Below are 21,809 nucleotides of genomic sequence, written 5' to 3' on the forward strand. Positions count from 1 at the left end.
CTGGGAAGATCCCTTTGCAGTTTGTACTCAAGTCCCTCATGCCAAACCTTGTCAAAGGCTTGAGCAACATCTAAGAAAATAGCTGAACAGACTTGTTTTTCTTCTAATGCTTTTTCTATTACATCCGTTATTCTATGAACTTGGTCTATCGTGGAATGTTTATTTCTAAAGCCAAACTGATGATTTGGAATTAACCTTCTTTCTTCTATAATTTTGCTAAGTCTCTTCAGAAGCAGTTTTTCAAAAACTTTTGCCATAATTGGTATAAGCGATATTGGTCTGTAAGACGTCACTTCTGTAGGTGGCTTACCTTGCTTGGGTATGACAATAACTTCAGCAATTTTCCAATGGTGTGGGACATACCGTTGCTTAAGGCATGCATTTATTATATATTGGAGTTTTATGAAGGCTTTCAAAGGCATTTCTTTCATAACCTGAGCAGTAATTAGATCGTAACCTGATGATTTTTTATTTGATAGTTGATGTAAACACATACTTTTTATTTCTTTTAATCTTACAATTGGTATTTCACTTTCATCTATCTTATCAACTAACTGTAAGCTATTTTCAGCCGCGTTTGTTGGGTATGGCTTAAAAACATTCGCAAGATGCTCCGCGAAAAGGTTAGCTTTTTCTTTTGGGTTACCGATCCATTTCCCATCTTGAGATTTCAAGGGAGAGTTTAGTAACTGCGGTCTTTTCAGGCGCTTGGCTGCTTTCCATAGCGAAAAATCGGTTGAAGCATCAGTCGTTAAATTCTTTAGGAATGTACTGAGTGAATCATTTTTGAATTTATAAATTTGTTTTTTAAGATTGTTGCTTATACGGTTAAACGTTGTTTTATCATCTGGAAATCTAGTATTTTGCCATTTTCTTCGAGCTCTTCTTTTCTCTATTATCAACTCTCTTATCTCTAAAGGATATTTTATTTCATTTTGTCTTCTATTAGAAAATGTTGGAGTACTTTCTTCAGCGGCCTGTTGCACATCAGCAATAAATTGTTCCACTTCATGGTCAATTTGCTCGATTGTATGCATGGGAGATCTTAAATTTATAAAACTTAAAAGCCTTTCTCTAAAATCACTCCAGTTTGTTTTCTTATTTACAAGCTTTGGATTACTTTTTTCTATTACTTCCGATTCACTTAGTGTTAGAATCACTGGAGTATGATCTGATGACAAGTCATAATTACCTTCGACACTAATGTGATTTCGTTTGATTCCTTTAGCTACGAAAAAGTCAATAAGGTCTGGTATTTTGTTAGTATCGGAAGGCCAGTAAGTAGGCGACCTGGAGGAATAGAATTCGCAATTGTATTTACGGCCTGCTTGGAAAAGTCTTTTGCCTTTAGTTGATATAAGTCTTGAACCCCAATGGGTGTGTTTCGCATTGAAGTCTCCACCAACAAGAAAGTTATGCCCAAGAAGATTTAATAGATCTGTATAGTCATCTTCTGTCGGGGAGCGCCTTGGTGGGCAGTATATAGCTGCTATCTTAAACTCTTTCTTTTTCATACCAATACTAATAGTTGTTACTTGCATATTTTCATTAGTAAGCTTGGTTTCTTCATAATGTTTTAAGCTTTCTTTTATAAGAATAGCCGATCCACCTCTTGCCTTGTCAGCTGGATGTGGAGCGTGGTAACATGAATAGTGTTCTATTACATTATCTAGACTTTGCCCATTGGAGAAGTGAGTTTCGGACACCAGGCAAATATCTATATGTTCTAGATCTAAAAAGATTTTTAATTCGGATAAGTGTTGTAAAAGACCGTTTGCATTCCATGTAGCGATTTTAAGTGTTCTGTCCATCATTGTTTTTTAAGAGCGACTTTTTCGCTTAACTGTTTGATATTCAAATCCTGTTTATCAATTCTTTGAAGAATGAGGTGTAGCATTTCTTTTATGGAAGTCTCTTCATTCTTCCTCACATTTTTTAGAATCTGAGAATAGGCTTTATTTTCATCGCTTTTACTTTGAACAGCTTTTTTAGGCGGTTCATTCTTAGTATTGTTTTCAGCAGTTAAATCGGTATTTACTGTGTTTCTGGGTTTGTCTCTAGCAGATGTATTTTTGCTTTTGAACTCTTGGAATTTTTTGGCAACTGGGCAGCCTCTATAGCTTGCCGGGTGATTACCCTGGCAGTTCACACATCTTGCTTTCTGATCTTTGCTCATCGGACAATTTTTAGTTGCATGTTTTCCTTCGCACTTTACACAAGCAAACTCGCGGTTGCAATATTTTTGGGTATGACCAAAAGCTTGGCAACGTTTGCACTGCGGAACAACTTTAGATTTTCGGAGTGGTTCAATTTTAACAGCTATGCCCAAGATAGATCTAACTTTATAAATCTCCTCGAATTTCGATTTTTTTTTTTTGACCCACCCTAATGTATACCCAAACTTTAACTACATTTCTACTGCATGAAATTGTTTTATTTCTCAAAGCTCACAAATTGTAGACAACTAGTTCCACTTCTCTCTCCTACATGGTGTGTTTTCTACTGGTCAAACTGCTCCGGTACTTACAGGTCCTGTCAACTTAATTCTATATATGGATATGATTTTAATCTCTTCTTCGAAAGTAATAAAAAAGCTCTCCTGGTACCATCTAATAAGAAAAAAAAAGTTATATTAACTTATTTGTGCCATCCTTGGGTTTTCAGAAATTCTCATCATGAAATTAAAATAAATTCCCATTCATTTATATTTTTTTTTATATAATTTTTTTTTCAAAAAAAAAAAAATACTGACATTAAGTTATTTTGATATCATACTCTCTCTGGAAGCTATACACCGCACTTCGTTAAACTGGTTGGTTTGGTATTCCATGGAATATAATTTTTTTTTTTTCTGTCCAGTTTCTTTCAGTTCAGCAAGTAGTCCCTGCTACTTGCCACTCTCACTCTCTCTCTTACCTATGCAAATAACGCTAACCACATTAAGAACTTTTCATTTTAAATTCTTCCACAGTATAAGCCAACGAACGTTCATTAAAATAAATTGTGACTTGTGGTAGTGTACCTACAAATGGAGAGAAGAGCTCCTACATCAATTTTTGTTCTCTATTTAAGTATGCAGGGCTACACCAGGCATGTTCCTAATGTAAATGAAACTCCATTTGAATTTCAATTGCATTTTGAGTTGAGTTTTCTCTAGGAGCTGCTACAGCTTCATGCTGAAATGCTGTCTCTAAATCGAGTTGCGTATCCAAACTCTTGATCTTTGTGTACTCTCTATATATTCATCGTTTTGGGTATACCTTCAACCTCTAACTTTACTTATTGTATAACCAAGCATTTATTAGCGCTTTTAAAAGTGAACCGAACCTATTCGTATATCTATGACTGAGAGTTCTGTTCAAAACCTACACAATCTACCTACCATAGCCATTTTCATTTAACCAACAAAACCACTTCTTCTCTTTTTAGAGATACTATGTTAAAGATAAAAGCTATAGTACAGCTTGAATCCTTGAGCTTATTATTATGATAACGAAAAAAATAAATTGCACGACTGGGGTCGCACGTACTTGCTCTTATGCTTAATGTAACTATAATGTTAAAGCTTTTTATTCAAAAAATTTAAAATTTGATATTTTGAAGAAATTTCATAAGTAGTATAAAAAAATTAAATCTGTTTTTATAATTAATTAAACTCCGTTTTAAATTATCTTAAAAAAAAAAAACAAATATGCCATTTTATTTCTCGTATAAAAATGTATTTTTAGAAAAAAATTTTCGAAAATTGTAGGAGCCGTTTTTTAAAAAAATAGTTTTTTATATATAAAAATTTTTTAACATTTTTCAAAAAAAAAAGTTGGTATGCCATATTGAAGAAATAATTAATTTACACATAAAAACTAAATTTCAAAATTTTTCATTGATCCGTTTTCAAAAAATTGATTTTTCAAAAAAAAATTTTGAAATATTTTTTAAAAAACCAAAAATGCGTTTTTTGAAAATTTTCTAAAATTTTAATATTATCTTTACTTACACACTTTTGTATAAAAATTTTCATTTAAATCGGGTTAATGTTGTACGAGATATTCAGAAACGAAAAAAAACCGTTCTATGACAGGTACCGTTAATAACGGTACAAAAAATATTTTTTTTATTTAAAAAGTTGGCTCTTATGTGTAGTACTACACACAAAAATTTTAATCAAAATCGTTAGAGCCGTTTTTGAAAAAAATTAACTTTTCTATTTCCGTTATATGGCAGGTACCGTTAGTTTTGGTCATAAAAAAAAAATTTCAATTTCCCCTCTAGGGAATCACCAAAAATTGCTAACTACCAAGTTTGAAGAAAATCACTTCACTCGTTTAGGCTGCAGCTCCAGATAGAGACAGACACACAGACAGACAGACAGACAGACAGACAGACAGACAGACAGACAGACAGACAGAATTGCCGGACCCACTTTTTTGGCATTCTCCATCATCGTAATGTCATGTAAAATTGTTATCTCGAGTTCGATTTTTTTTACGAATCCTAAACTTGCCCTATAGTACCTATATCGCAAGTAAAAAGGGTGAGAGAGGCTATTATTATGGACACGACTCTGTGTGCTGTATATTTTGAGTTTTGTTAGCCTTGGTAATAAAGTATTACTTCATGGGCTAAGAGTGCCAGTGCACGCTCTGAAAGTTAACGTTGTTCTCCTTCCAAGGATAAGTTCATATTAGGTTTTTGCTTTGAAAAATAATAATCAAAAAGAAAGACAAAAGTCCAGAGATACTGTCCTGATATGAGAACTATACGTTGAAGCTGAAGCTAGAAAAAGTCAATGTTTACCTTAATAAAAGTTCGACTGGACTACGACGATGATGACGACGTTTTCTGTAATTGAAGGTCAGTTTTTTTTGTATTATTATTATTTTCATTTCTTATATGGGTACAGAGTATTTTTGTTATTACAAACATATTCGTTTATGAAACATTTTGTATACCCGCTTATAAGGATTTCAAAAAGTGTATATGAACATATTTTGAGTTAAACAAAAAAATGAAAAAAAAAAGAATAAGTCGTATATTTTTATTTCTTAAGTAATAAAATGAGCAGAGTATTTTTTTGGACAGATGCAATGCATTTGATATGGCGATATTCAAATTTTTCATTTCAAACATCAAATTTTTATTTCTTGGGATTCTAACTGATTTTTTCGGTATTTGGCATTTGATTCCATGGATAATAGATGATTTGATCATGATTTTTATTATTTAAAATTAAATAGCTTAAATTTAATAACTTTTTTGGTTTTTATTATATTTTAAAGCCATATACCTATATAAACTCAGAGAATTGATTTTAAAGTTTTTATTAAGTCAACGATAAATAAGAAGCTTGAAAAGGTAGACTCTAAGTATATTCCATTTCAAGTTTTAATTTTAATAAAACAAGAAAAAAACACTTTAAATTGTTGTTTGCAAGGCTTTTTTCACCTCCTAATATTTTTTCAAATTTGTAAAAAATTTTAAACAAGTTAACCGAATGAAAAAATAAATTGCACGACTGGGGTCGCACGTACCTGCTCTTATGCTTAATGTAACTATAATGTTAAAGCTTTTTATTCCAAAAATTTAAAATTTGATATTTTGAAGAAATTTCATAAGTAGTATAAAAAAATTAAATCTGTTTTTATAATTAATTAAACTCCGTTTTAAATTATCTTAAAAAAAAAAACAAATATGCCATTTTATTTCTCGTATAAAAACGTATTTTTAACAAAAAAATTTCGAAAATTGTAGGAGCCGTTTTTTAAAAAAATTGTTTTTTATATATAAAAATTTTTTAACATTTTTCAAAAAAAAAGTTGGTATGCCATATTGAAGAAATAATTAATTTACACATAAAAACTAAATTTCAAAATTTTTCATTGATCCGTTTTCAAAAAATTGATTTTTCAAAAAAAAATTTTGAAATATTTTTTAAAAAACCAAAAATGCGTTTTTTGAAAATTTTCTAAAATTTTAATATTATCTTTACTTACACACTTTTGTATAAAAATTTTTATTAAAATCGGTTTAATGTTGTACGATATATTCAGAAACGAAAAAAACCGTTCTATGACAGGTACCGTTAATAACGGTACAAAAAATATTTTTTTTATTTAAAAAGTTGGCTCTTATGTGTAGTACTACACACAAAAAATTTAATCAAAATCTTTAGAGCTGTTTTTGAAAAAAAATAACTTTTCTTTTTCCGTTATATGGCAGGTACCGTTAGTTTTGGTCATAAAAAAAATTTCAATTTCCTATCTAGGGAATCACCAAAAACTGCTAACTACCAAGTTTGAAGAAAATCACTTCACTTGTTTAGGCTGCAGCTCCAGATAGAGACAAACAGACAGACAGACAGACAGACAGACAGACAGACAGACAGACAGACAGACAGACAGAATTGCCGGACCGACTTTTTTGGCATTCTCCATCATCGTAATGTCATGTAAAATTGTTATCTCGAGTTCGATTTTTTTTACGAATCCTAAACTTGCCCTATAGTACCTATATCGCAAGTAAAAAACAATATTGGAAGCCTTACTTCAGTTACAATACAGTGCTATAAAAAAAAAAAAACAAGGAAAATTAAACCTTTACTTCATACAATTTGAAGTTAAGATCACTTAAAATTTGAAATTTAATTATACACGGTGATTCAGGAGCGTGTTGGTTGGGTTGAGATAAGAAAAAAAAAATGTATGGGAAGGGATGTCTATTCCCCATCGTTTAACGGGGAGGGGCAATTTAAGAAAAAAATTACTTAATTTGGAAAAAATCAACGATTACACCTACAATAAAATGCACGACTGGGTCGCACGAACTTGCTCTTAGAGTTCAAGTTGCTTAAAAGACTCTTTATATAGAAATTTGGAAAATGTAGGTAGGAAGGTGGGTAAAAAAAAAATAAATAAAAAAAAATAAAATTCGGTTTTTAAAAAAATAAAATAAAATCTGAAATGAAATAGCCCTTTAAAACAAGTATGCAGATGCATTTTTAGAAAAAAAAAATTCAAAATCGTTAGAGAAGTTTAAAAAAAAAAAACTAATTTTTTATTAATAATTTTCTGGAAAAAAAGTTTTAAAATAAAATTGGTATACCATTTTGTAGAAATTACTAATCAACATCTAAAAACAAAATTTCAAAAAAATTCAATGTGCCGCTTTTGAAAATTTGATTTTTCAAAAAAAAATTATCAAATTTTTTTTAAAAATCCAAAAATTATTTTTTTTGAAATTTTATTTAGATTTTATAAATGCTTCTTCACAAAAAGTTTCGTTGAAATCGAATAAGTGGTTTCGGGGATAGTCGGATTTGAAAAAAAAAAACGGTTCTATGGCAGGTTAATAAATCAATTTAAAAAAAAAAAATTTTCATAAGAGGGGAAAAAACTTAAAACTTACATTTGAATTTTTTGAGCAAAATCGTTAGAGCCGTTTTCGAGAAATTACACTTTTCCAAAATTTTTAAATGACAAGTACCAACCATTATTTTTTGTCCAAAAAAATTTATTCCAAAAATCCCTCTGAAGAGTCGCCAAATAACGCTACATACCAAGTTTGACATTAATCGGTCCATCCTTTTAGGCTGTAGCTCCTTATACAGATAGACTGACAGACAGACAGACAGACAGACGGACTTCCGGGACCCACTTTTTTGGCATTGTCTACCATCGTTATGTCATGGGAAAATGTTATCTCAACTTTCTCGCAAGTAATAACGTGCTATACCTTTTTGTAAAGCTTAAAAAACTAGTCTTTTACAAAAATTTTAAATAAAGCCAATTTATGGCAAAGTTTTTGAAAAATTGATTTTCAAAATCAAAATTAAACAAAAAAAATTGGGCAAATTTTCCATTTTATATAATTTTCCGGGTTTTCGGGTTTTTGGATTTTCGGGATTCTGTGTTTTTCGGTATTTAAAGGATTCTAGGTTTTCAGGATTTTGGATTTTTGGTTTTCAGAGCTATGACCCCAACCTTTATTTGTTTCCTATGTCTGGTGGTAATACTGTAGAAATCTTTATTTAGATAAGATGATATTGTCTTCGAATCGATTCGGTGCCAAGAATATTTATGCCATTCAAGACTACTAACAGATTTCACACAGATTTTTCGGACCCAAGTCTTGAAACAAATTTTGGTTTAAAGATATAATGAAAAGTCCTATGCATTAAAGTGCAAAATTAACAAATCTATTTTTTTTTTTTTTTTTTTTCGGAAAAAATTCAAGGTTAACCCCTTGGAGTAAAAAATGAATTTAAAAAAAAAGTCTCCAAACCCATCGAGTTAGACATCAAGAGTAAGGTCTTTTTAAGCTCTATTCATGAATGAAAACCAAAAGTTTCTTTGAGGTCTGGCTGGTGAGTAATTTGCAATTGAATTATTTTTTCGGATTGATTGAAATTCCTAAAATATTTTTGCCATTCAAGATCTTAACCCTTATAAAACAAAGTTAACTTAAAAACTAAGAAAAACCACTTGAAAAAAGAAAGAGCACGACTGACATGACTCTTCTTTTGAAGACCACATGAACTCTTTCTCTATAATTGGATGAACCTGTTTGTGTAGGAGTCCTTCATTCATCTTTATCTGGTTAAAATATAGAAAAGTTAGTAATTTATTCTTTATTCGTGGGATTGTTAAGATTTCTGTAACAAATTGGTCAAAATACTTCCCGCATCTTAAATATGGATTATTTGTTCACAAACTCGAACCCCAAATGCGATTGTGCATTTCAAAAAATCTGATATGAATGGTACTGTTCATTTGCATGTTTTGTCACCATTAATAAATTCGATAAACCTGACTTGCTGAATCCTTTTGCTGTTATTTATAATTTATCTTTCAATAATACTCTTACTCTTTCCCAATAAAGTTTCTCCATTATAAATGCAATATTTGCTATTTAATAAGACAAAACCCTAAAATTCCCATCATCGTTTTCTCTCGACCAAACCAAACCATCACATCAATCTCTTACTCCTCTCTTTTGTCTTAATTATTAACATACATTTAACTGACCTTATAAACATAACCTCAGAATTGATTTAAGATGTCCTCCTTTAATTGATTTAAGATAATGCTTTGTTTTCTTGCGTACAATAATGCATTCTATACCTAACTGAATTTTATGTGTTGCCTTCAAAATGGCCGTAGACTCATTCTAAACAACGACTTTGGAAATGTCGGACGTCATCGTCATGTTTGTGTTCGGTTGTGTGATATGCGTTTTCCAAAGTGCGCAAGAAGATATACTTACTCTCGTTCGTAGAGACCATTCTCAATTTGCATTGATCATTTGCCGTCCTTTTGATTAGGCAATAAATAATTAATTTATCAAGTGTACTGCAATATACGAGTATATGAAGTGATAAATTAAGTACTGACACGTTCTATGGGTGTTTGTGAATGCTTATAGCATTATGGCTCCGAACTTAAGCCAAAATACATACACATACATAATGGAGAGTAGGTGAATGTTGTTGTTGTTGTAGCTCCAGAAAACACTCTCTACTCTAGCTATATATAGTTTATGGTCATAATGGCCAAATTAATTGTTAATTACGTCTATAGTCCTATATTATGATGATAACTATTTTCAAAATAATTTTGTGGCTATATGCAAGCCATTGATAGGGTAAGTAAACAAACGCAAAATTGCATATGTGAACTATTTAAATTATGTTTTGGAGCTGAACACATTAGAGAAAGTGTGTACGTAAACGTATTTTATGTTGCTTTAAAAGGCAAAATGATGTATTCAATGGAAAATTTAGAAGATAGGTCTTCAAATATAATCTATTAGCTCTGAACAATTTGGGATGGCTCATTCTCATTTTTTTAAGTTTAACGGCACGCGGCATTTTAATAGTTACGAAACAGGAATTTTTAGAAAACGATAGGAAAATGCTTTCAACAGACTCCCAATTGGGACCTGATAGTATGAACTGTAGAGTAAACTTTTCAGAGCACAAAAAATATTAGGGTTCTTCTTTTATTCGGCGCTCCATGTCGAGAGGTTCATAACTCTCCCACGCATCTGCTTCACACTACTGATCCGCGCTCAAGAAGTTTTGCACACTGCATCAGCTCCTGAAGTATCATAGAGACAACATTTTCCAACCATAATCAAGTAACAGTTGCATGCTTTTTAAAATGTCGAAAGAGCATTCAAAAACTTATTGATTTAATAGTAGAGTAACTAAAGCTCAAAAAATGACAATATTAGGGAACCCGGCCGAACAGCTCTGATTTTGATGATATTTTTTTTCAAACGTTGCCGTTTTGATTTTTTAAATTTAAATGCAGGGGTGGAATCGTGTAAGCTGATTTTTGATAGTTGACTGTCAAATTCAAGAAAATTCGTCTGTGTAAGATGATAGTCAAAAGTGACTATCATATTTTTTTGACTTTTTCAGCTGACACCTATTTAGGTGTCAATTTGATACAATTTAACATTTGTAGCATATTTTTTCTTGGTTTTCGTAGTGCTTTTACTTTGTTTGGGAAAAAATGAATATTTTTGTGCTTGTGCAATTATTTTAAGCCTACAAAACTAAAATAAAGCAAATGAATATGAAATAGAAAATAGAAGAGTCAGACTTCAGGAACAAATTAAATTATATTTTGCCTCTCCGACTCAAAGTAATGTGCAATCATACCTTTGTACACAAAAAAACAATTTCAAAATAATATTTCGTGTTTTTAATAGACTCGTACAAAATTTTCGAATAACATAAGATACTTTTTTGAGTATATTCAACATTTTGGATCTGCCATCTGAATTGAGAGTTTATACAATATTTTGTGGGATTCTTTTTAAGCGATCCTTTTCGAATTTTGTTTGCTAGGTAGATATTAAAGTTATAAATTATTATTTTAAGCGTTTTAAAAAATATTTACTTACGTTTTTAATAATTGTCTTCTCAATTATTGTAGCTATGGAAGTGAAAAACTGAAACTCTTCATCGGTTATTTTGAAATTTACTGACGTTTGACAGATGTCAAACCCAAGTGATAACAAGTAAACCAAAATTAAAATTGATCTAAGAACGATCACCTTACACAGATGGAAAATAGTTGACTATCAAATTTGATAGTAAAAAATATGATAGTCAAATATCATTTTAGCCGATTCCACCCCAGATTTTTGTGAACAAAACAAAAAATTTTTTTTAAATTTTGCTTAAATTTCATAAATTTATTAAAGCCAAAAGATTGTCAAGGCAATTATAGGAAAACAATTATATGGGAACGAAGGACAATCTTCCATAGACAATAAATGCAATTTTCTCACAAATTGACTTCAAACACAAAAAAAAATATTTGAACACAACGGCAACACCTACAATATTTAAATATACATTTTTTAAAAGCTTATTCATATTTCTTAAATTAAAATTAAGCAAATACAGGAAAGGGTTTTTGAAAAAATGGTAATTAAACTCAGATTTTTGAAAAAAAAAATTATTGAAAACATTTTAACATAATCTTTTAAAACTTTTTCATAACATAAAGTGCATTTATTTTTCAAATTTTTTAGGCCACATTTATTATTATTTGAAATTATAAAAAAATATCAATATGTATAACAATTTATGAAAAAAATTAAAAAGAACTTTTTTAATAGCAGTTTTGAAAAAAAAAAATTAACTAATTTTTTTTTAAAGTTCAACATTTAAATATAAAAAGTTATTTTTTCTTCATGCAATAGCTTTGTTGAAAGTAAAATAGCAAAAGTTTCATGTTCTTATTTGCCAAAGTCTTTGATTAAATCAATTATTTCAATGCAAAAATTCAGTTTTTATCGAAAAATCCAATGAAATTGGAATAATTTTGAATTTTTTTTTTTTTTTCAAAACTATCATATATATTACCTTTTCTTCTTCGGTATTTAACTAATCATATCTATGGCCAAAATATTTTTTTTAAATAAATTCATATTTTATTACGAAAAAGTTTGAAAAAAAGTCATTTAAATTTTTTTTAATAACATTTTTTTTAAATTCTGAGTTTAAGGACCATTTTTTCAAAAAGTATTCATTAAATTTTGTGGATTTAAATTTTATAGATAGGAATGAGCTTTTGGCTTTTTAAAAATGTGTTTTTTAATATTGTAGGTGTTGCCGTAGTGTTCATGTTACTTCCATATATATTTTTTTCCTTAAATTACCTAGAGAATCTTTTGGTATAATTTATTTATTAAGTTCAGTATTAATTTTGCTCAAAAAAAAATTTAATTTTAATTAAAAAAAAAAAAAAAAACAATATGGCAACATCGGCAATTTTTAACCTATATACATTAAAGTATTTTTAATTACCGACGTTTGAAAAAAAGATCATCAAAATCAGAGCTGTTCGGCCGGGTTTCCTAATAATTTGCTTTAGTTACTCCACTATAATAAGCCCTTATTCATAAATCTCACTTTTACAGTGCTGTTCGAAAAATTTTGGTCAAACATTTAATTTTTCCTTTTCAGTGAAAGCTCTTCGATATTTTTACACTAGGTAGTAAAATATGGTTCTAAAACTGCATAAAAGTCATGAATAAAAAGTACATTTAGCTAGTGATAGCAGTTCAAAATGAATCAAAGTAATTTAGTAGTAATAATAAAATCGGTCCATCGTCCATCGTTTAACGATGTATGCGTAAATAACCAAAAACCAACATGTCCAGTTTTGTCAAAAAATGGCAACAACATATTTCCACTATCCGAAAAACTAAAAACGCACTTTGATTAAAATACCACTTTTCGGACTTCTCCATCATATCGTAACGTTGCGTTTTGATTAAAATCTCGAATTTTTTTTGACACGAAACCAAGTAAAGTAAAAACATCATGAGACTGGTACTAACCACTTACCAGCAAAAAGAAAAACTCAGGGGGGGGGGTAAAAAAAATAAAAAATAAAAAAAATGAGAAAGATCTATTCTTGGTGATGTACAATGGTCGAAATTGGTCCAAGACTTTGGTGAAACGATCTATGTTGATCTACAGAAAAATGAAAAGAAAAATAATTTCGTGGATATCAGTGAGGAAAAAGGCTCATGATGCTCGATTTACCAAAAATAGTATTACAAAACAATTGCCATGGAATAGGTCCGTCTTATTTGAGCTCCAAAGACATGTGGGAACAATCTTATCCTTTTCGAGAAATGAAAATTTGAGCTGCATGTCGGAAATGAGAAGATTTTTACCCGAACACGGTGAAAAAGACCACCTTAAATTAAACGGATTACTGCATGGTTTTTTGCCGCGTCTTAAATTAAGCGGAATTCCACTTTATTTACGATGAAAATGTTCTTTTTATCATAAAAATAAGAAGATATTCTTCTTCGATAAAGTGGACTTCCGCTTAATTGAAGACGGAATTCATTTTGGCCTAAATCCATGCAGAAATCCACTTAACTGCAAAAATTTAACTAACTGGTTCTGAAAAAAATATTAGAGTCCTCTGTGAATTTTCTTTTTATTTCTAATATAAAGTTTTAAAATAAGCTAAAAATTATAAGACTGAAAATAATATTTGCATTATTTTTTTTTTATTTTGAAATGTACCTAACTCGCAAAAAAATTTCAGTGTATTTAGTTTTTCAATGTATTTAGTTAGCGAATAATCTAAGTCTTTACCAAAAATACTTACATTTAAGTTCTCTGTAAATTTTATTTTTAAGAATATTGAACATTTGCAGTGACTTTAATATAGTTCAAATTATCACGGTAAAAAAATACCTTTTTATACCGACACCAACATAATAATTTTTTTTTGTCGTCCCTCTCAAAAACATCAACAAACTTACTTATGTTGTCACCACAAGAATATTCTTTCTCTGATGTTTCTTTTATTTTTTATGCACAAAATTGTACCGAATAACTCTGCATATAATCATTGTAAGCTAACAATTTTCCCCTCCTCTCGCTATTTATATAAGTCTGTTTGTTTGATTCAAAAGACAAAGGAAAAAAAAACATCCACAAAAAACCAGGAAACCACACTCCTTAAGTCTAAAATTGAATAAACATTTTGTATTCTTGTCCATTTTGGAATTTTTGTATAAGGTAAAAACTATGCGAAGACAGCAACTGACGACGGTGGTATTATGTAACTCAGAACTGAATCACAAATTTTTTTCATGCAACTTATATTAATATTTTTCGAAACAATACGCGTGGAAAGAACATAACGGTGGAAAAATGTTGACATACAAGAGAATACAAAAAGGCAAAAAAAAAAAGATGGAAACAAAAACTTTTCTGAGAAGAGAATAGATATGATACCAACGGTGATGGTTCCTGGTTATATGTATTTTTTTTTACTGAAATGGTATTGTGTAAAGTTACTTAAGAATATGTACATCATACCTTTTTTTTCTCTATCTTTTATTTTTTACGGTTAGAACTTGTGAAACTTTTGAAAGAATCACCCATGGTGAAGAAATAAAGAATCGCTAATATCCTTTTTACTTTTTTCCAACAATTAAATACAGTAAAAAGATGTTATGAACATCTAATCAGGGTGTATAGCTTTGGTATTGAGAGAAAATATTTTTGACTTTGAGAAGTAAAAGATACTTGTCAAAGTTGAATTATGATCTCATAAAATAAGAGAAAATAAAAAAAAATGTTGCACATACGCCACAGTGACCAAATAATCTATTTATGCTTATAATATGGAATTTCTTTAGTACCTAGTTATCATTCAAATTTTAAGACTGTGATAACGCAATTCAAAGAAAATATAACAGCGGCTCAACTGATTTTAAAGAAAAAAAAAAAAAGAAACCTATAAAAAAAATTTGTCAATTTTGTTCAAATAATACACTAGCCCAAAAAATTAAGGGAACAAAAAAAAATCGTGATTTTTTTAGTGATATTCGATAGGCTGTATCTCAGTAAAAAATGATCGCATCATGACAAAATAAAAAGCGTGTTAAAGCTATTCTTCTTCTAGTTTTATGATTAAATGTTAAAATATTTTCTTTCTAACGGTAAAATAGCTAAATCGTTGAAACTGTTAAAAAACAAAAATTTTCCAATTTTTGTTTGTTTTTACTTTTCTCTTAAGAAAGTGGGAAATTTTTTTCTGAAAAAATGATTATTATTTTTAGAAAGGCTATTTCTTTGGCTTTAAGATTCATTTTGTTTCAAACTTCTACGATTTTTTTTAACTGCAATATAAGACATCAAACAAAAAACCATACTTTTGACTTTGACTATCAATATCTTAACAACGGATCACTGTACAGAATATTCAAGGACACATTTAAAAACTTCATTCAATTTTCTACAAAGAAAATAAGTTTGCTTTGTTAAACAAATTGTTTTCTTATTTTTTAGATTAATTTAGAAAAGCTATCAAAATAGGCATTTTTACGGTTTTTTAAAAAATTTACCGCTATTTAATTTCTATCTGTGATAAGATTGAACTGGGGCTTAATTATTGAAGCTTAATATACCTGATTAATATGCAAAGTTTCAGTCTTATTCATCAAGCAGTTTTTCTGTTGTGAGGGTTTGAATTTTTGAGATGAAGTAAAACACCATAATTTCTGCAGGTTTAAATGACTTACTTCTTTGAACTTTTTTATGAGCAAAATCAAATTCTTTTGAGTTTATTTGAATATTTTATTGATAAATATCGTTTAAATTTAAGATAAACCAAGGCAAAATTAAAAGTTTTCAAAAAAAGTTAAATTTTGAAAAAAGGCTTTTTATACCATTTTTGGATGTTTTTCCTAATTTTGAATTTTTTTTTTTCCTTTTTCTTGGTTTATCTTATCTTATCTTTAAACAATTTGTTTAACAAAGCAAACTTAATTTCTTTGTAGAAAATTGAATGAAGTTTTTAAATGTGTCCTTGAATATTCTGTACAGTGATCCGTTGTTGAGATATTGATAGTCAAAGTCAAAAGTATGGTTTTTGGTTTGATGACTTATATTGCAGTTAAAAAAAATCATAGAAGTTTAAAACAAAATGAATCTTAAAGCCAAAGAAATAGCCTTTCTAAAAATAATAATCATTTTTTCAGAAAAAATGTTCTCACTTTCTTAAGAGAAAAGTAAAAACAAACAAAAATTGGAAAATTTTTGTTTTTTAACAGTTTCAACGATTTAGCTATTTTACCGTTAGAAAAGAAATTTAATCATAAAACTAGAAGAATAGAGCTTTTACACGCTTTTTATTTTGTCATGATGCGATCATTTTTTACTGAGATACAGCCTATCGAATATCACTAAAAAATTCACGATTTTTTTTTGTTCCCTTAATTTTTTGGGCTAGTGTATATTTTTAAGTTAAAAAAAAGAAAAGAAGAAGAATAAAAAGAATGGTCTTTTGTTCAAAATTGATAGTCAATAGTTTTTTTCAAAAACGACTCTAATAATTTTGATTAAAATGTGTGTGTGTAAAATAACTTATTTCATGAAGTTAATGGACAACAAATAGTATTTCCAAAGCAATACAATGAATAAGACAATTTTTCGGTCACTGTGATGTATGCGTTATATTTTAATAGTTATGATTATTGTACAAAAAAAAAATATATATTTTTCGTATCGTCAACAACAGTTTTTGCAATAGAATTATATCTGATTTCAACGAAAATTTATATGCACAAACTGAAGCATTTAAGTAACCCTAGTATTAAAGTTTTTCAAAAAAATTTTAAAAAAATCAATAATTGTTTTTAATCAAGGTTTTTGAAAACTAGTTAAAGCATTTTTTTTTTGTAATTTCGGTTTTAAATGTTAATTTATACCAATTTTTTTTTGTTTAAGTTAGAAAATTTTCATATTTAAAAAAAAAATTTTTTTAACGGCTCTTAGGATTTTCATATCTATTTTTTTCTAAAAAATTTCCGTTTTTAACAAAAAAATTAAATGACACACTCCATTTTATGGTCAAAATTATTAAAAACAATGTTGAAATTGAAAAAAAAAATAAAATTTTATATTTTTTTAATTTTTTTTTTATGTAATTTCTTAATTAATAAAATTATATTATTTATTATTGTTTATAAAGAGCTATGCTTACCATAAAGCCAAGTACGTGTACGTTATTTAAAATGTATACTTCTTCAGACTTTAGAAGTAAATTCCAAATTGCGTTAAAAGTATTCATTTATGAAATTTCTTTCTTTTTTTTTAAGTCTAAAATTCTATTAAAAATTGGTTAGCATTATACACTAGCCCAAAAAATTAAAGGAACAAAAAAAAATCGTGATTTTTTTAGTGATTTTCGATAGGCTGTATCTCAGTCAAAAATGACCGCATCATGATAAAACAAAAAGAATGTGAAAGCTCTATTCTTCTAGTTTTAGGATTAAATATTAAAATAATTTATTTCTAACGGTAAAATAGCAAAATTGTTGGAAATGCTCAAAAACCAAAATTTTCTAATTTTTTTTTGTTTTTACTTCTCTCATAAGGAAGTGGGAAAATTTTTTCTGATAAAATGATTATTATTCTTAGAAAGGCTTTTTATTTGGCTTTAGAATTCCTTTTGTTTCAAACTTCTACGATTTTTTTTACACTGCAATATCAGTCATCAAACCAAAAACCATACTTTTGACTTTGACTATCAATATCTCAACAACGAATCACTAACCAGAAAATTTAAGGACACATTTAAAAACTTCATTCAATTCTCTACAAAGAAATTAAGTTTGCTTTGTAAAAAAAATGTTTTCTTATTTTTGAGATTAATTTAGGAAAGCTATCAAAATAGCCATTTTTACGGTTTTTTAGAAAATGTACCGCTATTTAATTTCTATGTGTGAAAAGATTAAACTGAGGCTTAATAATTGAAGCTTAATATACCTGAAATTATTATGCAAAGTTTTAGGCTTACTTATCAAGCAGTTTTTCTGTTGTGAAGGTTTGAACTTTTGAGATGAATTAAAACACCATATTTCTACAGTTCTAAATGATTTACTTCTTGTTACTTTTTTATGAGCAAAATCAATTTTTTTTTAGTTTATTTGATATACCAAAGAAAAACAAAAAAAATTTCAAAATTAGGAAAAATATACAAAAATGGTATAAATAGCTTTTTTCAAAATTTAAGTTTTTTTGAAAACTTTTAATTTTTTCGTGGTTTATCTTAAATTTAAACGATATTTATCAATAAATTGTTCAAATAAACTAAAAAAAATCGATTTTGCTCATAAAAAAGTAACAAGAAGTAAGTCATTTAGAACTGTAGAAATATGGTGTTTTACTTTATCTCAAAAGTTCAAACCTTCACAACAGAAAAACTGCTTGATAAGTAAGCCTAAAACTTTGCATAATAATTTCAGGTATATTAAGCTTCAATTATTAAGCCTCAGTTTAATCTTTTCACACATAGAAATTAAATAGCGGTACATTTTCTAAAAAACCGTAAAAATGGCTATTTTGATAGCTTTCCTAAATTAATCTCAAAAATAAGAAAACATTTTTTTTACAAAGCAAACTTAATTTCTTTGTAGAGAATTGAATGAAGTTTTTAAATGTGTCCTTAAATTTTCTGGTTAGTGATTCGTTGTTGAGATATTGATAGTCAAAGTCAAAAGTATGGTTTTTGGTTTGATGACTGATATTGCAGTGTAAAAAAAATCGTAGAAGTTTGAAACAAAAGGAATTCTAAAGCCAAATAAAAAGCCTTTCTAAGAATAATAATCATTTTATCAGAAAAAATTTTCCCACTTCCTTATGAGAGAAGTAAAAACAAAAAAAAATTAGAAAATTTTGGTTTTTGAGCATTTCCAACAATTTTGCTATTTTACCGTTAGAAATAAATTATTTTAATATTTAATCCTAAAACTAGAAGAATAGAGCTTTCACATTCTTTTTGTTTTATCATGATGCGGTCATTTTTGACTGAGATACAGCCTATCGAAAATCACTAAAAAAATCACGATTTTTTTTTGTTCCTTTAATTTTTTGGGCTAGTGTATTTTTGGAGTTTTAAATTTACAAATTTAATATTCAAATCAAAGGTCAGGTTTATCACGTTCTATATAGACAAATTTCAATGGAAGAGAAATACAAAAAGTTGTTTGAAGTAAAATAGCGAATTCAATTGCTTTTACAAATGTAAGTAGACATATTTCCAAAATTTGACAAACCCTAATTTGGAAACATATAAATACTTACCCCGTGGAAAGAAGCTCTCTATTTCTAATTTGATCAAAATCAAATTGTGATTTGAAGAAACCCACTTTATTTCCTCCAAGTTAATTCGATACTAGTCTTTAATTTAATACCTGAAAAAAATCTTGTTATTTCTCCCCCTTTTCTTTTTTGTTTTGGGTCACAAAAAAAAAATATTAAGAGGAATTTTTTCTGCTTTGTTAATATAGAAAATCAAATCTTCGGCATGGGCAAGGAAAGAACGATGATATAAAAATCATTTCCTCAACAAATGTTATAGAAGTAATAAAATCACCTTGAAATCCATTAAAAGCTTGTAAATTTCTTTTGTCCATCCGTACGTATAATTTTTTTCATTTTATATTTTTATGAAGAATTTCATTTCTCTCAGGCTGGCCTATGAATTTTTTTCTAGTATCGTGGACTTGAATTCAATTTACGTTTTCACAATTCGATTTGATTTTATTATATTTTTTCCTTTTTTTTTACTTTGAAAATAGACTTGGAAGGCAGAAAAGTGATTGTGTTGTAATTCAGACATTTAAGGATCAAAGGATATCATTTTTTTCTTTTTTTTTTTTTGTTTCATTGTTTGATCTTTCTTATAAGTGGGTTACCTACATATTTTCAACTTTTTTTTTATTATTATTTATTGGTCTATTATGTTTCTATAGGCGTATTGCTAGGATGGACGTAATTAAATTGGACAATGGTAACGGAAGGACTTTTTTTTACTGACTCTTAGATATTATTTTTTTTTAATGAAGAATAAGAACTTGACAGGTTTGGAGGAAGAGTGGTTTTGTGAGTACTTAAAAATTTTGTGACGAATGTCAAAATTGATTTTAATTTTAATTGGGTCTTTTGATGAAATGAAAATGAAAGTGAAAATTTAACTGAATCTGAAAGTGAAACTGAAAGTGATACTGAAAGTGAATCTAAAAAAGAAACTGAAAATAAAAGTGAGAGTGAAAGTGAAAGTGAAAATTAAACTCAAAGGGAAACTGATATTAAAAGTGAAAGTGTAACTGAAAGTGAAACTAAAAGTGAAATTAAAAGTGAAACTGAAAGTCCTTAAAGTGTACCTAACTAAAAGTTAAAGTGAAACTGAAACTCAAAGTAAAAATAAAAGTGAAACTGAAAGTGAAAATGAAACATAAACTGGAACTGAAAGTGAAACTGACCCAACTAACAATTTTACTTCCACAAGGGTCTAACGAAGCTGTTTCGATTTTAGAAATATTGCTTGTGTACGACCATAGAGAAGCCCATCTGGCCCACCCGAGAAGCTTGATAGGCCTTAGAAGAGTCATATGCAAGTTGATTGGAGAGACTCATAACATGTCTTTAATGCCTTATAGAAACAACCAACATTTGAAATTTGAAAATGTGTATTATTGTTGCAGGCTTTTATTTTTATTTAGAAGCTCTGAGCAGACTTGTCGAAGGATTGTGAACATTGAAGTGGACACCCAGGGAAACTTCCGCTGTAAAATTGTAGTCGCTAGTATCGTGCGTTGAATTAAAAAAGCAAATCCAACAATCCAAAAGCAAAGCCAACAATCCAAAAGCAAATCCAGCAACCCAAAATCAAATCCTAAACAGCTTATACATATGGATAAAAGTTTTCCTATTTCAAAAAGTGGAGATAGCCTAGAGGATAAGGTGCATGCCTGTTAAGTTTACCTGCCCAGGTTCGAATCTAACGGGAGATTGAGATTGTTTTTTTTTTTTTTTTTAAATTACTAGAATAAAAATTAATTGAATTTCTCAAAAAAAATCTCCGCAAAAAAAAAAAAGTTTCAAATTTTACCGGTATTCGAACCTAGGCCAGTAGGAGTAAAAGGCATCGGCCTTGTTCTCTAGACTAATACGACTTTTCAAAATATGAAAACTTATATCAATATAAGCTCTTTGAAATGTATAATAATAATTATTAATTTTTTTATGAATCCCGAGTCGAACTTTATGTACGAATTTAGTACTCAATATGCTTAACAGATTCCATTCAAGTACTTTTCATTTTAAAATAAACCTAAATATGGACTTTTTAAACTAACTAGGCTCAGTAGCTCCTGAGAAACCTGCACGACTGATAAATAACGAATGTTAAAACTGAAAATACTAGTTTAATCCTTAATATTCTGTTTGTGTCCAGAATTTTTAGACCCTAATATGTACTTGTAAAGCTCTTTAAGCTTGATAGAAACTATTAACACTATTTAAGCTAGGTTTGGACTATTAAAACACCAAACACTTTTAAAGTCCTAAATATTCTTCATGTGTCGAAAATGTTTAACTCCTCAATTTGTACTCTTAAATCTAGGGTGAGGCTATCAAAACTCCAAATAGTAGTAAAGTTTTAAAAGTACAAGTTCAGACAAGAAACAACCTTGGTCATTGCCGTGTGCAATTCATTCGTCATTCGGCGTGTGCGGATCGGTGTCGGTTCAAATTTTGTTATGATTTATTGAAAAAACGAGGAAAAATGTGAAAAAAAAAAATTGTTTAAAATAAAATAAAAAATAAGTGGAAGTGATAGTGGAAGAAAATAAAATTTAATATTTAAGTGAAAAAAAAGATTTTCAATGTAATGGTCGGGACAAAATAAAAGAAGTCGTATGAGTGTAACAACAAATTTTTTTTTACTATTACAAATCAAATGATTTTTGAACAT

The sequence above is a fragment of the Episyrphus balteatus genome, chromosome 4 (genome assembly GCF_945859705.1).
Source record: "Episyrphus balteatus chromosome 4, idEpiBalt1.1, whole genome shotgun sequence".
Taxonomy (NCBI): Eukaryota; Metazoa; Arthropoda; class Insecta; order Diptera; family Syrphidae; genus Episyrphus; species Episyrphus balteatus.